General features: G+C 48.2%; 1 protein-coding gene across 1 annotated transcript in view; it reads left to right on the plus strand.

The window, feature by feature from the left end:
• SCARA5 (scavenger receptor class A member 5) overlaps positions 1 to 13,929 on the plus strand; it is a 121,518-nt gene that overhangs the window by 58,129 nt on the left and 49,460 nt on the right.

Raw genomic sequence — 13,929 nt, forward strand, 5'->3', positions numbered from 1 at the left:
TTTTAGAGAGGAGCTTTGGCTTTGTGATAGGTAGGTACCATGTTTGCATAAAAAGGGTCATGCATGAAGGGAAATCCAGCAAGGGTGGGGGGGGGGGTCCCTTTATTTTTCAAATAGGATGAAAACTGCTGAGGATAAGAGCAAGTCTGGGCTCTAGAAGAGTGGTGTTTACACCCTTCATTCTTGCATTGTGTCATTACGGATTGGCGGCTTGATTATACTGTTTATCAGTGGGGACTTAGCTTAGACGCTGAAATGCTATACTAGGAAAAATCAGTGTATCACATGCAAGTTGTCACTTTTCTCTAAATGGGACTCCATTTTCCACGTGTGCTTTGAGAATAGGCTTTGGGTTTGTCAGGAGAAGTTTTTATTGTTTCTAGAACTATATTCAATGACGAAGTTTTTTTTTTTTTTTAATATATTCTTTTTTTTTTTTAAGATTTTATTTATTTATTTGACAGAGAGAAATCACAAGTAGGCAGAGAGGCAGGCAGAGAGAGAGGAGGAAGCAGGCTCCCTGCTGAGCAGAGAGCCCGATGTGGGGCTCGAACCCAGGACCTGGGATCATGACCTGAGCCGAAGGCAGCGGCTTAACCCACTGAGCCACCCAGGCGCCCCCAATGACGAGGTTTTTGAAGGCCACTTCCTGGCACTAACTGCAAGAATGGACCGACAAGCCCCACTGAAGTCTGGAGAAGATTCCCCACAAGAGGATTTTTTAAGTTTCTAAGCAGAATTGTCAGACCCCAAGTGTGTGTTACCCACAGGTGGCAGGGATTTGAAGAAGCGCTTGGTAGTCAGAGCCCACAGCAGCCTGGGCCCATGAGGCTCACAAGGGCCGCAGTTTAAGTCCTTCTGAGTCTGTGGGCCTGGTTCCATCTAAGGGTATGACTAAGGCTTGGAAATCAGCAGTCACCTCTACGGTCCACCCCGCCTTCCTCCCAGTTCATCTCCAGTAAAGGGCCTCACTTACCCCTTGTCATAGGTTAAATTGTGTTTCCCTCAGAATTCCTCTGTTGAAGCCCTAACCCCCAGGACTTCAGAATGTAACTCTGTTCGAAGATACGGTCTTTAAATAATGTTGCTAGGATGGGCCCTAATCCAATATGACTAGTGTCCTTATAATAAGAGATGAGGACACAGACACACAGAGAATGAAGACCAGGTAAGGACCCAGGGTGAACCTGGCCATCTCCAAGCCAAAAAGAGGGACCTCGGGAGAAATCAACCCCACAGACACCTTGATCCCAGACTTTCAGGCTCCAGAACTAGGTGTCTGTTGTTTAAGCCACCCAGCCTGTGATATTTTGTGGTGGCGGCCTGAGCAGACACAGACACCACTTACTTGTGTTTTCAAAAACTGATCTTTCTGACCAAAAATAAATAAATAAAATAAACAAAGACCAGAAAGAGAGAGGGAAACAACAACTAAGCCATCCACAGGGACAATGTATAGTAGACCTGCCTGTCCCTAGATGACCCATTCAAGCTTACTGGGGGATTTCAGGTGCAAGTTAGGATAACCACAAGCAGTAATCTCACTTATAACACTTGGTTATAACATCATCCCACTTCTTTTTTCCATGGTGCCTGTTTGTTTTCCCCCTACCATGATGTGAAGCCAAGAGGAGAGTCTAGTAGAGAGAGAAAAACTCTGGAGTTGGCATCAGAATACCCAGGCTCCCATCCTGGGTCCATCCTTCCCTGGCTCTGAGATTGGGAGAAGATTGATTTAATTTCTGTAAGCTTTAGCTATCTCATCTTCAACACAGGGCAAACAATGCCTATTTCACAGGTCGTTTTGAGGACTAAGTGGCATGGGGTGGTGGATGGAGGGACCGAGGTATAGGTAGAAATCTGACAAATACAGATGGACTGATGTGGACTCCAGACTCTTTTGGAATCTGACCGTAAAGGCAGAATACCACATTTGTCTCTGTTCTATGCAGTCCTCTGTCATGTGTAATCATTCACATCTATTTCAGTAACTTTGGATTTCAGTTTCATCATCTGCAACGTTACTCTTGCCAGCTTTGGTCATCTCCGGTCGGTCATCAGCTGCGTATTGGCTCAACAGGGCTGAGGACTGCATGTCACCAGATGCCAAGTCAGTCAGTGGTATTGAAGCCTTCCTCTTTGCCAGCCTCCCATTCCAAGAGGTCACCAAGTTCTGACAATGTTATTTCTTCATCGTGCCTTCTGTGTGCCCTTCTTCTCCTGACAGGCATGGTCTTGCTTCTAGACCCTCTTCTGTCACCTGGACCACAGCCTTCCTACCCTGCTTTCCTCCTTGAGTTCCTGACCTCCCCAATTCGTTCTCTGCTTTGCTGATGGGGGCATCTGACAAAAATATAAACAGAAGCCGCCCCTACCCCCGACTACTGAAGAATGTCCGCTGATTACACTAATCGTATCTACCTTCTTCAGATGATCTTTATGTTGGGTTTAACATGTTCTGTTCCCAAGGGACATTTTGAAACACAGTAGAAAAAAGAGTTTTAAACAGGTTTCTTTTGGTGTGCAGTTTTCTCCCTAAGTAAATGATAAGTTTTTTTGATAGCAAAGCTTGCATTCTAGACTGCTCTGTATTATTATCACCCAGACCCGTATAGGGAGTCAGTACCTTGTACACAGGTATTGAATGAGGTAATGCATGAATGAAAAATGAATATCCTAATTTCAAATTTATCTGTGGCCTCTTGGGACAACAGGGAACCAAAACGCAAAAAACGAAAAAACAAAAAAAGATGGGAAGAGAGCCAGCCCCCTAGTGCTGAGGGAGAAAGGGATGCCTCTTGTCTTAGTCTGGGATATGGATATCCAAGCCTGAGACATGTGCTTGGAAGTTGATTGTGAAAAGTGATCCTGGCAAGTAGCAGTGAGTGGAGAATGGGGAAGATCAGAAAGAAGGTTAAAGCTAATACAAGGATGCATCCTTGAGTTGGTCTCCACCATGGCCACTGGGGGCCAGTCCTGTGAGGACATCTAATGAGCAAGGGCTGCAGAAGTGCTGTCTTGTGAAGAGCTTTTATCCACCGGCCCCTGACCTCATAGGGCAGGTTTCCTCTGAAGATCAAGGCCATTCATGGATGCCATCCAGGTGGTTTTCACAATTCTGAGAAGTCATAGAAGCCCTGGAGGAGAGCAAGAGAGGACAGCGTAGATGCAGTGAAGTGCTGCCAGCTTTCACTCGCCTGCGCGTGGCTCCCTGTGGACCTGGGTGGATCAAATGTGGGCTGAGAGTGTGAGGCAGGGCCCAAGGGCTGCTCCATCCATCACTGCTCGTCCAAGCCCTTCTATGTCTGGGAAGAGAGGCAGGTGCATGCTTTCCATCTCCGAATCATTCACTCAATCATTGACAGCTTATTCACTGACCGCCTACCTGGTTCAAAGTTCTGTTAGGCATTTGTCTAAACAGCAAGTCCCTAGTTCCACTTGTGAATTCACAAAGAGTTAGTCTCTTTCCTAGATGTACGCATGCCATCGAAACAGTGCGTTTCCTGACATCTCTGGTCATGATTTCAGATGCTCTTAGTCTTGAAATGGGAATCCTGGTGACAGTCTCTCAAAAGGAGTCATTTGATTTATAATTCATCTTGGATCTCATTTCCACAGTAACAGGTGGTAAATTATCAGAGACTCCATCTGCTTGGACCACCAAAAGGAACCCTTGTGCCAGGAGCACAGGGTATCAGGCCACACCTCTGCGGAAAGTAATGAATATATTGGTAGAAAAAAATATTTTTCTTCCTTTGCAGTTGTACCAGGCCATCCTAATATGAGCATCTGTGGCCATTAGCTGGCCATTAGCCAGCCTGGTCCGTGCACCCTCCACTTCGCAGTTTGGGCTCACCGAAGGGCCAGAGACAGGATCTATTTGCAAAGGCTGCACGTCTGGGTTGCAGCCAATTCCAGTGGGCAGGTGGTCCTCACCGTTTGCCTGTTAGCTGGACCTTGCATGTGAGGCTCAGAACTGGCTATCTTTGCTTGCTCCTGCCTGTCAGTGACCCGATAAAGGCTAGTACAGGTAGGCAGTCAGGACACCAGACCTCATCAGACAAAACTTGTCACCCTGAGAGCTACTGGTTGATGAGTCTCCAACCTGACAGGGCATCAGAAAACACAGGCCACCCGCCCAAGGACAGAGATCATGTCTGGCTTCTTTCTCAAGGGGCCCCATGTTGCTCTGAGCTGCAGCTCGAAGCTCCTGGCTCCCTCTTGTGTATTGTAGGGGCTGGGGGTGGGGGGACACCAGCAAAGAAAAATTTCAAAAAAATTTCGAAGAAAAATTTCAAAGAAAAATTCCAGCCTGTAAATGTGTTTATCCCGAGCATCCTGCTGAGCTGGAAACAAGAGTGTATAGTACTTAAAGATAGATAGATCGTTCCATCTCACCAAAAATGTACCAATCTGCTGCCCTCCTCTTTGGGTTCTTATGAGTGTTCCCCAATACTTCCCTTCCCCATCTGCTTCACTTCCCCTGCCTCAGTCCTTCCCCATGCCCACATGTGGCCAAGGTCAGGCTCTGTTGAGCAACCCATCCCCCACCATCTGGTGAATGGCTGGGTCTAGAATGCAGATGTGACCTTGTAAGAGCCCCAGGACTCTTGGGGCTCACCCTGACTGTACTGCCAGCTGTCCTGGGATCCTGAGCCCCTCACACTCTCTCTGCCTCAGCAGGCTCCATTCCTTTATGCCTCTAGCTCCAGGACTGGCTCCTGCTTTTGGTGCTTGCGTCGAGCCTGCCCTTCCCAGCTCTCCCCCTCGAGGCTAGGCCGTACAGTCCTGCTCACTGACTTGTCTCATGGCTGAGATGCCCTCATCCTGCAGGTGGTCCTTTTGGATGACACCTATGTGGCTAGCTAAAGACCCCCCTCCCCGCCCCGGTGGTCCTGCTGCTGTGCTGAGACCACCCACTGATGGCCCAGGGTCACTCTGCTCAGGCTGCTACAGCTTAAACAACAGACATTTATTTCTCATGGTTCTGGAGCCTGGAGGTCTGAGATCAAGGTGCCAGCATGGTCAGGTTCTGGTGAGAGCTCTCTTCCTGGTTTGCAGACGGCCATCTTCTTGCTGGGTCCTCATGGGGTCTCTTTCTCTCCTTACAAGGACACTAAGCCCAGCATGAGGTCCATGGACCTCATCTAAACCTAATCACCAGGGCGCCTAGGGAGCTAAGTCCATTAAGCGACTGCCTTTGGCTCGGGTCATGATCCTGGGGTCCTCAGATTGAGCCCCATGTCAGGCTCTCTGCTCAGCAGGAAGCCTGCTTCTTTCTCTCTCTCCCCCTCTGCCCCTCCTCCAGCTCGTGCTCTCTCTCTCTCTCGCTCACTCTCTGTCTCTCAAATAAATAAATAAATAACTTTTAAATAACTAAATAAGTAAATAAACCTAAGTACATCCCAAAGCCCCCACCCCCAAATGCCCTCCCACTGAGGATTAGGGCTTCCGGCATTCATCTCCTGCGGCTCCCTGGCAAAGTACCCTACTTTCTCAAAGCCCAGGAAGTGAGAAGTGTGAGAGCAAAGCACCAGCAGGGTTGGATTTTTCTGCAGGCCCAGAGGGAAAATTTCCTGCATCTCTCCAAGCTTCCGGTGGCTGCCGGCTGTCCTTGGTGTTCTTACTCTTGTGCCTGCATCTCCCCAGTCTCTGCCTCCATCTTCCCATGGCCACCTTCTCCATGTTGTGTCTCTGTGTGTCCTCTTCTTTTCTAAGGATGCCAGTCTCTGGGTTTAGAACCCATCCTCATCCAGTAAGACTTTACCTTTACTCATGACATCTTCAGATAAGGTTCAAATAAAGTCACATTCCGAGGCTCCAGGTAAACACAAATTTGAGGGGACACTATTCAACCCCCTACAGTACTCTAATGTTAAGTTATACTGAAAAAAGGGGTTATTTTGTTGTAATTCCTGCCTGTTTCTTCCCCACTCAATTCCTTGAACAAGTGCCTGGGGTCTGTGAACAGATACGGTGCCTGCCCCCCTGGGCTCTCAGGATAACGGGAGAGGCTGATGGGTATGATTAGCTCCTGCATTGCATTTTATGGTGATTATTAGTATAATAGAGATAAAAGCGACAATTCTATCCAGCTGAGAGTAGAGAAGGCTCTGGGAGGGCTTCTCAGAAGTGTGAACTAAATGATGGTTAAGACAAATAGTTATGGAAAGACAAGGCATTCTAAGAAGAGGGACCAGTTTGGCCATAATTCTTGAGGTGATCCTTTCAGGAGCTCTTATAGGACCTCACAGTTTCCCCACAGAAGTAAACAGCTCACCTGGTGTCTGGGTTGGGGCTGCCAAGAAGGTCCCCCATCTCTCTATAAGTGATTGGTCCCTGGCAGATGGCCCATTAAACATAAGCCATGCAGAGCCTCTTGAAAGGCTGAGCATTGTTTCCTGGCCTGTCTTTGCCAGCCACAAATGTGAGGACATTTATTTGACCAAACCACATGACTATCTCCAGTGTTGGCACAAACCTTCATGGAGTACTTTAAACTGAGAGCTTAGATATGGAGAAGACTGGGAGACCACGTGCCTCCCTTGCATCAAGGGAGCTCATTGTCTGAGGTGGCATTACAGAATGTCTGTTAATGCTCATCGGTATCCCAGGGCCTCCTCCTCTCCCCTCAGGACACCAGTCCCACCCCAAGACTTGTCCTGTCATCACGGTTGACCTCATTGATTTGTGCAACATCAACATATATGTAGGGCTGGGGATTCCAAAATCTGCACTTTCAGCTGCAAACTCTCTCCTGGTTGGGGCCCACTTCCAACAGCCTTCTGGATACCTCTGCTTGGAAGTACCTTAGAAACCTCACACAGTATGAACCAAACCTGCTCCCCTCAATAGTCACCTTGCAGATCTGTCCTGTTCTGATCACTTCTCACTGCACAGCTGCTTGGAAGAGTAGATTGGACATGCTAGTCCTAAATAGTATTCTCTGTATCCCCAAGAATGTGGCAGAAACCCATTCTCTATGCCTGTGTAGTTCCTGGTAACTGGATATTAAAGACACCCCATGGACTGAATTACCCTGTGCCCCAGATTTGTATGTCAAAGCCCTAACCCCCAATGTGATTGCATTTGGAGTAGGGTCTTTAAGGAGGTCCTTAAGGTTAAATAAGGTCATAAGGGTGGGACCCTAATCAATAGGACCAGTGTCCCTATAAGAAGGAAGAGACAGCAGGGATGCACATTATGAGAAAAGGATGTAACTAGAAGACACATGTCTGCAAGCCAAGGAGAGAGGTCTCAGGAGAACCCAACCCTTCTGGCACCTTGATCTTAGACTTCCAACCTCCAGAACTGGAACATAAATGTCTGTGGTTTAAGCCACCCAGGCTCTAGTATTCTGTTAATGGTGGCCCGAGCCAACTAAGATAGACCTGCCTGGGATTTAACTATTCAGGGCTGCTATACAGGCCCCAGAAGATGAATGGTGGTTAGTTTTCTCCAGGACCCGCTACATAATTCACAGGGCCCAGGGCACCAATGAAAATGCAGGGTTCCCTGTTCCAGAAACAGGGAAAAAAAAAAAAAAAAGGGGAAAAAAAAAAGCTGTTTCTTTTCTTCTATTGTTTCACCACCTGTCACGTTGGTTTTTATTTGCTGTTTACAAGGACAATAACAGGCACAAAGATTCTCAGGCATGAGTACAGATCCTCATAGGAACTGACTGCACCCTGACATCCCCATGGGGGCAGAAGTGAGGGTTGCAGGGGCCCCCGGGGTGGGAATGGGAGGCCAAGGCCTCATCCCAGGCTCGCGGGAGGTGGGACTGCACATGAGCTGAGGGGCCAAGGCCCCATCAGACTTCACTTACAAAAACTCCAAGAAAAAATTCTCAAAATTCCAAGATGGTGACCGCAGGGCATGAAGCCGCCAGCACAGTGCCTTTCCAGCCTGGAGCCCTGTGGGCCGGCTGGGGGAATGCCCTGAGGCTGGCCTGGCTTCTCTCCTGCATCACAACGTCAGGGGAACCCTAATAAAACTGCATCACTCTAAGTGCTAAAGCTCTACTGAGATCCTCATCGTTCGGCAATTCTGGAGGAATATTATGCTCCACTTTCAATTTCATTTTCTGTCAAAGTCACATGTATCCAGAGCTCAGCACGTTCAAGTCAGCTCTGCAGACCACCTGAAAGAAGGCCCCTTCTCTTTCCCTTGGTGTTTATATCCACATGCTTACTTTGCTGTTTCATTTCAGCCCCATCCTTTCCCGTGTGTGTGCTTTATACGATCTCTGAATTCTGATACCCACCTGCCTGCCTGTCTTCAGTATCACCAGCCTAAATGAACACAAGGCAATACCACTGCATGGCACAATGGAAGAAGAGTGGGCTCCTGCGGCAGGGTGGCCAAGAGCTAGTTACTTACTGTCTCTGGTGTTGGTGTTTTCTCCTATAAAATGGTGATACCACCTGCCCACAGGCTTGGGAGGACCACAGGAGAACTGCATGGCCTCCAGCCCTGTTCTAACATCTGCCCCCCCAAGACACCCCCCCACATCCCCTACATGGGCCACCTCCCCTCAGACTGCTCAGATGCCACTTCACTTGGTGCCCTCCCGAGCCACTAACTAGTCCTTCCACCTTGCAGGCTGGAGTAGGGCCTCCGCTCAGGTGGCCTGCCAAAGCCCTCCAGCCACGCTCCCCTAGAAGGATAAGGGACAGATGCCCTGTGCTGTTTTGTGCAAGGAAGGAAAAGTGAGAAAGCCCCCAGGACCTTCAGAGACTGAGCAGGCTGAGCCTGCTTTCGTGCTCTGCTACCTTCCTGTGCTTCTTCACCTGAAAATGGGCACAGTAATTCCTACTCCGTGAGGTTGTTGGGAAGAGAGAATCTCCTATAAGAGATAAGAACTGAGTTTGGCAGGAAGCAGGTGCTTAATAAATGGCATCTGCTGCCCTTTCCCATATAGCTTTTGGAGTTCAGCATGTGCTGGACTATCCCAGCAGCAAGTGGAGAGGGACAGTGGGCTGGATTAAGGGACCCATGACCCCGATTCTTCCGTATTTTACACCCCTGGCAATCTTCTGACTTCTCTGAGCCTCTCTTTTTTTTTTTTTCATTCTTACATGAAATTATGAATACTTGCCCTGCCTACCTCCCAAGGTGAGTTATGTTGAAAATTAAGTGAGGTGATGGATGTGAACTTTCATACAAAGAGAAAGTGGTCCAAGGTTTAGGCCACTAAACATCAAACAGAATGCTTGGCTTTCTTCCTCCCGGCCCACACCAGGTCCTCTGCCTTGCCGGCATGACAGGTATGCCAGAGGCATTTGGGGAAGACAGCCCTGAGGTCAGTCACATCTGGAGCACCTTCACTTGACCAGCATGTGATTTTTGTTTTCATGACTATAAAGGACAACTACAGAACGGAGGGCTGACTCGGGGCCCGGGTATAGGTGGGAAGGCAAGTCTCGATGGCTGTGCAGGAAGAAGGCTGCAAGAGATGTGTGTGAGCAAGCCTCCTAGCCTCAGGTGCAGCCTAAGGCAGCCCCCAAGGCATTCATCATATATTAGTACACTCTTACATGCAGGAATACGCGAATTAGGATTCAGCCCTCAGCGCTGCATCAGAATCCAAATTTGAATGTCTGCATGATTCCTGCCGAGCAGCCTGACTCCCACCTGGGTTTACAATGGGGAACTCACTACCTTACAAGCTTAGTCCACATTTGCCTGTCTCTGTTAAAAAAATGGTTCTGTGCCTTCCCTCCTTTAGTGGTACTGCAGAGGGGTCAGGAGCCAGGAACTCTGGGACCCAAGGTGGTCTCCTCCCTTTCCTGGTTGTGTGACCTCGTGAGCTCCTTAACCTTAAGTGCCTCGGGTTCCTCGTTTGGAATATGAGGGTCCTAGTAATACTTATCTCATAGGGTTGTTAGGTGATCGAGTGTACTCATGTGAAAAGCACATCGCAAGTCCTTGGGAAATGCCAGTTATGACTGTTACGCTCTGATTTCTTGTCCCCCTTGTGAAAGTATTAACATCAAGGAATAATGAAAGCACGTTAAAAGAAAATATGCTGGGCAGAGAGATAAATGAACTGTTTGCATAAACATGAATTAGGAGAGTCACACTCAAGGAAGAATTGTTCCCTGTTGAGGACAGCAAACATCTGGAAGGAATTAAATGGGGGAAGAGGGTGGGTGGTGGTGGTGTGGGGTGAGAACACGCTGTGACCGTTGGAAGGAGATAATTCATTCTGGGGTGGGTAAGTGAGCCCAAAAAAAAAGGGAGGCTGCTCTGGGCTTATGCAGCATGATTTGATGCCCAGAGACTATTTACCCCTCCAAGTAATTTCTGTTCTGATTAGCATGGGTACCTAAAATATCAAAACCATTCCTTTGAGCTGATGCATTACCTTGAAAAGGCCACTTCTCTTCTCAAATGCAAATATATTAACATAAAAAATAACAAGGTACTGTTTTACATCTGTGCAATTAACAATACAAGGATTGGGGTACTCAGCTGCACTGATTTTCTTTTTCTTTTTTAAACATTTTATTTATTTATTTATTTGAGAGAAGAGAGAGACAGTGAGAGAGAGCATGAGCGAGGAGAAGGTCAGAGGGAGAAGCAGACTCCCCGTGGAGCTGGGAGCCTGATGTGGGACTCGATCCCGGGACTCCAGGATCATGACCTGAGCTGAAGGCAGTCGCTTAACCAACTGAGCCACCCAGGCGCCCAGCTGCACTGATTTTCTATCTGCCTGTTTCAACAGGCACCCCAGAACATTTATGACGGACACATGAATAGATGTAACTTTGGGGGAAGTGATTTGGCTGGAGTTCTTTAAAATCACAAAAATTGGGGCCCCTGGGTGGCTCAGTGGGTTAAACCTCTGCCTTTGGCTCAAGTCATGATCCCAGGGTCCTGGGATCGAGCCCCGCATCGGGCTCTCTGCTCAGTGGGGAGCCTGCTTCTCCCTCTCTCTCTGCCTGCCTCTCTGCCTACTTGTGGTTTGTGTCTGTCAAATAAATAAATAAAATCTTAAAAAAAAAAAAGAATCACAAAAATGTTTATACCCTTTGATCTACTAATTTAACTTCTGGGAATTTATCGTCAGGAACATTTTCAAAACAAGGAGAGACCTTTCTGCATTTATTGTCCATGACTGAAAAAAAATATTCGACGGTATGAGAATGGGTAAATTTCAACACATCTCCTTGATGGACTCTATGGGTGCAGCCACCAAAATTATAATTGCAAAAGAGAGAGAGAATGATGGGAACATGTTTGTGAAATAATCATACTAGGAAAAAAAGAAAAACAACTCCGAAATCAAATTGTAAAGAATGAGGATGCCTATGGGTGGAGCCAGAAAAAGAAAACCAATGTGCTTTGTTGGAGGCTGTGGGATTGTGGAGGAATTATTTTCTTTCTTTTATTTGGGTGTATGTTAACACCGGTTGTGCAATGAACAATAATAAAAGACCCAAATGAACTCTCAGGGCAGGGGTAGCCCACTGTCAATCACTACCACGTGGGCAACTGTCAGCCCAGTTTCCTGGACAGAGAGAGGAGGCCCCAGAGCTGGCAGGTTCGGGGGAGGGGGCTGCTGGGCAAGGCCAGGACCATCCAAAGGTACAGAGCACCTGTCAGGCATGGGCACCACCTGCGGAGAGAAGGAGGGAGCAGGGAGCCAACAGAGAGGGGGAGTAAAGGAGACTGTCTACTTCATGGTGTGGGCAGGCCTGGAACTTAAAGCAAGTAGGTTGCCCTGTTCCCCTTAGTCACTCACAAATCCCACGTTTCAAACCAGAATTTGCAAAGCCCAGAGTGTTTTTTATTGCAGCTGATAAGCTGTAGTGTCTCTTTGAACTCCAGGGGCATCACAGGCAGGGACTGTAACTAAATTATCGGCCTTTCTGTTTTCCAGCCACCCTGTCTCTAACACTTGCCAACCAATCTGGGTCAAATACTGGACAAACACACTGGTTTTAAAATCAAATCCTGGCCTATGAGGATTTCTTCAGCAGACAGTTCCTGTGGTTACTTAGGTGGTGATTGGGTCATGGGTTCATTTCCCCAGACCCTCTACTTTTATCGACAATGCTTCGGCTATGCTTCCAGAACATGGAGCAGAGACAGGAACCATTGGACCAGGAGGCAGGAAGCTTGCCATTAGGCAGTTCACTTACACTGTCTTGGCCTCCGTGTTTTCACTGGAAATTGGGGGAAATTTTCACCGAAGACTGCATAGACCCCAATCCAATGGCCAAGGTCTGAAAAGTGCAGACAGATGAAGCTCAACAGGGCCCAGTTTTGGCCACAGGACATGTGTCATGCCCAGAACGAAGGAGACGATCCTTCTGCCATACTTTGCCCAGTGTGTCCACATCTTGGAAAACCATAGTTAGATCAGGCACCACCTCTAAGGGGATATGGACACCCTGAAGTGCGGGCAGAGGAGGGCAGCCAGGATGTATGAAGATTTAGAACCTAGTCAGGAGAGAACAGATGAAGGAAATGCAGATTTTCAACCAGAAATTTTGAAATTCTGAAGACCTGTCTTATGGAAAAATATTTCACTATGTCTATGTGATCCCCCAAAGGGTAGGGTTAATGGATAGAAACTATAGGAAGGCAAACTTCCAGTCTGAAGAGAATGCAGAACATTCTAACAGTTAGAAGTGATTGAAGACAGGCGGTATAAGCAGATTGTAAAGATTGGGGATCATGTGGATGGAGCAAGAAAAGTAGGTGCCAAGTGAGTGACCACTTGGCATGTGGTTTTCTTGGAGATTAAAGTTCCAGGGGAGGGAGAAGCTGAGATGGGGACTTCGAGGCCCCACCTAGCACTTTGGGCTTCTGGATCTAATCTGAAATGACTTAGCTTCTCCAGAAGCATGGGGGCAGCCGGTCTTCGTGTGACTCAAGCACCCGAACAACTATCTGCCCCCTTCCCTGCCTGGGGTTCTGGAAGAGAGCTATCCTATCCCAATTTCTCAGTGTCTGGACAGGCTGTGGACGAAGTTCCCTGCTGTGCCGGTTCCAAGATTTCCAAGGCAGAATTCCCTCTGGGCCTCATCTGCCCCCACCTCCCAACCTGTTCCACTTCTACTAGTAGTTTCCATTTCTCTAGTGGTGGTGGGTACAGGTCCGGCCAGTGCACAGCAAACAGACCACAGGCATCCCGAGGCTCCTAGCACCAGGATTTCTGGTATACCTGAGTCAGCGCGGTCCACAAGCTTCTAGAGGAGACACCAGGTTGCAATTAGTAAGAGGCACATCCCTCCCCTCAGTATTGTAAAATAGCTGCTTATCACGAAGAAGGAGGAAACCTCTGGAGAGGAAAGGGCGAAAAGTCACTGAGATGGGTTCTTTGCTTCAGCAGGGAAATAGATGATGTAGAAAAAGGATTGGAGGGGGCAGAGGAGAGAGCGGATGAATATAAAAGCATCTTTACCTGCACAGAGGGGCCCTCGCCCCGGCAAGGGGGGGGGGACGGGGTGAGGGGGTGGGACCCTGAACCCCGGATACTGGGAAGTACAGTGTTGCCCAGAACCGGGCTGAGTCCGCTGCGGGCGTGGCTCCTTCAGTCAGTTCTGGAGCAGACTTTGTAGGGAAGCACGCTGGTTCTGAAGCAAGCAAACCCTGCGGGGTAGAGTCCTGGCTCCATGACTGACTTGCTGTGTGCTACCTTTGGTGATTTTAACAGCTGTTGCCCTGAATGGGGGTAAGAATAGCATCTGCCTCCTAACGTTGAGAGGCTAACACTCAGTATCTTAGGGCTAGCCACCTGAAACTGCTGATAGCCAGTCGTGTTCTGCATACAGAAATGACAATAGCACAGGGACTGACCTCAGACATAACGGGGAGCTGAGTACAATTAGTGCGCCCCCTAGAATGATCTCTGCTCTTTTAGAAACGCCAAAGCCCCAGGTCGCACCCCAGACCAATTCAATCACCGTATTTGTG

Source organism: Lutra lutra, chromosome 2 (assembly GCF_902655055.1).
Source record: "Lutra lutra chromosome 2, mLutLut1.2, whole genome shotgun sequence".
Taxonomy (NCBI): Eukaryota; Metazoa; Chordata; class Mammalia; order Carnivora; family Mustelidae; genus Lutra; species Lutra lutra.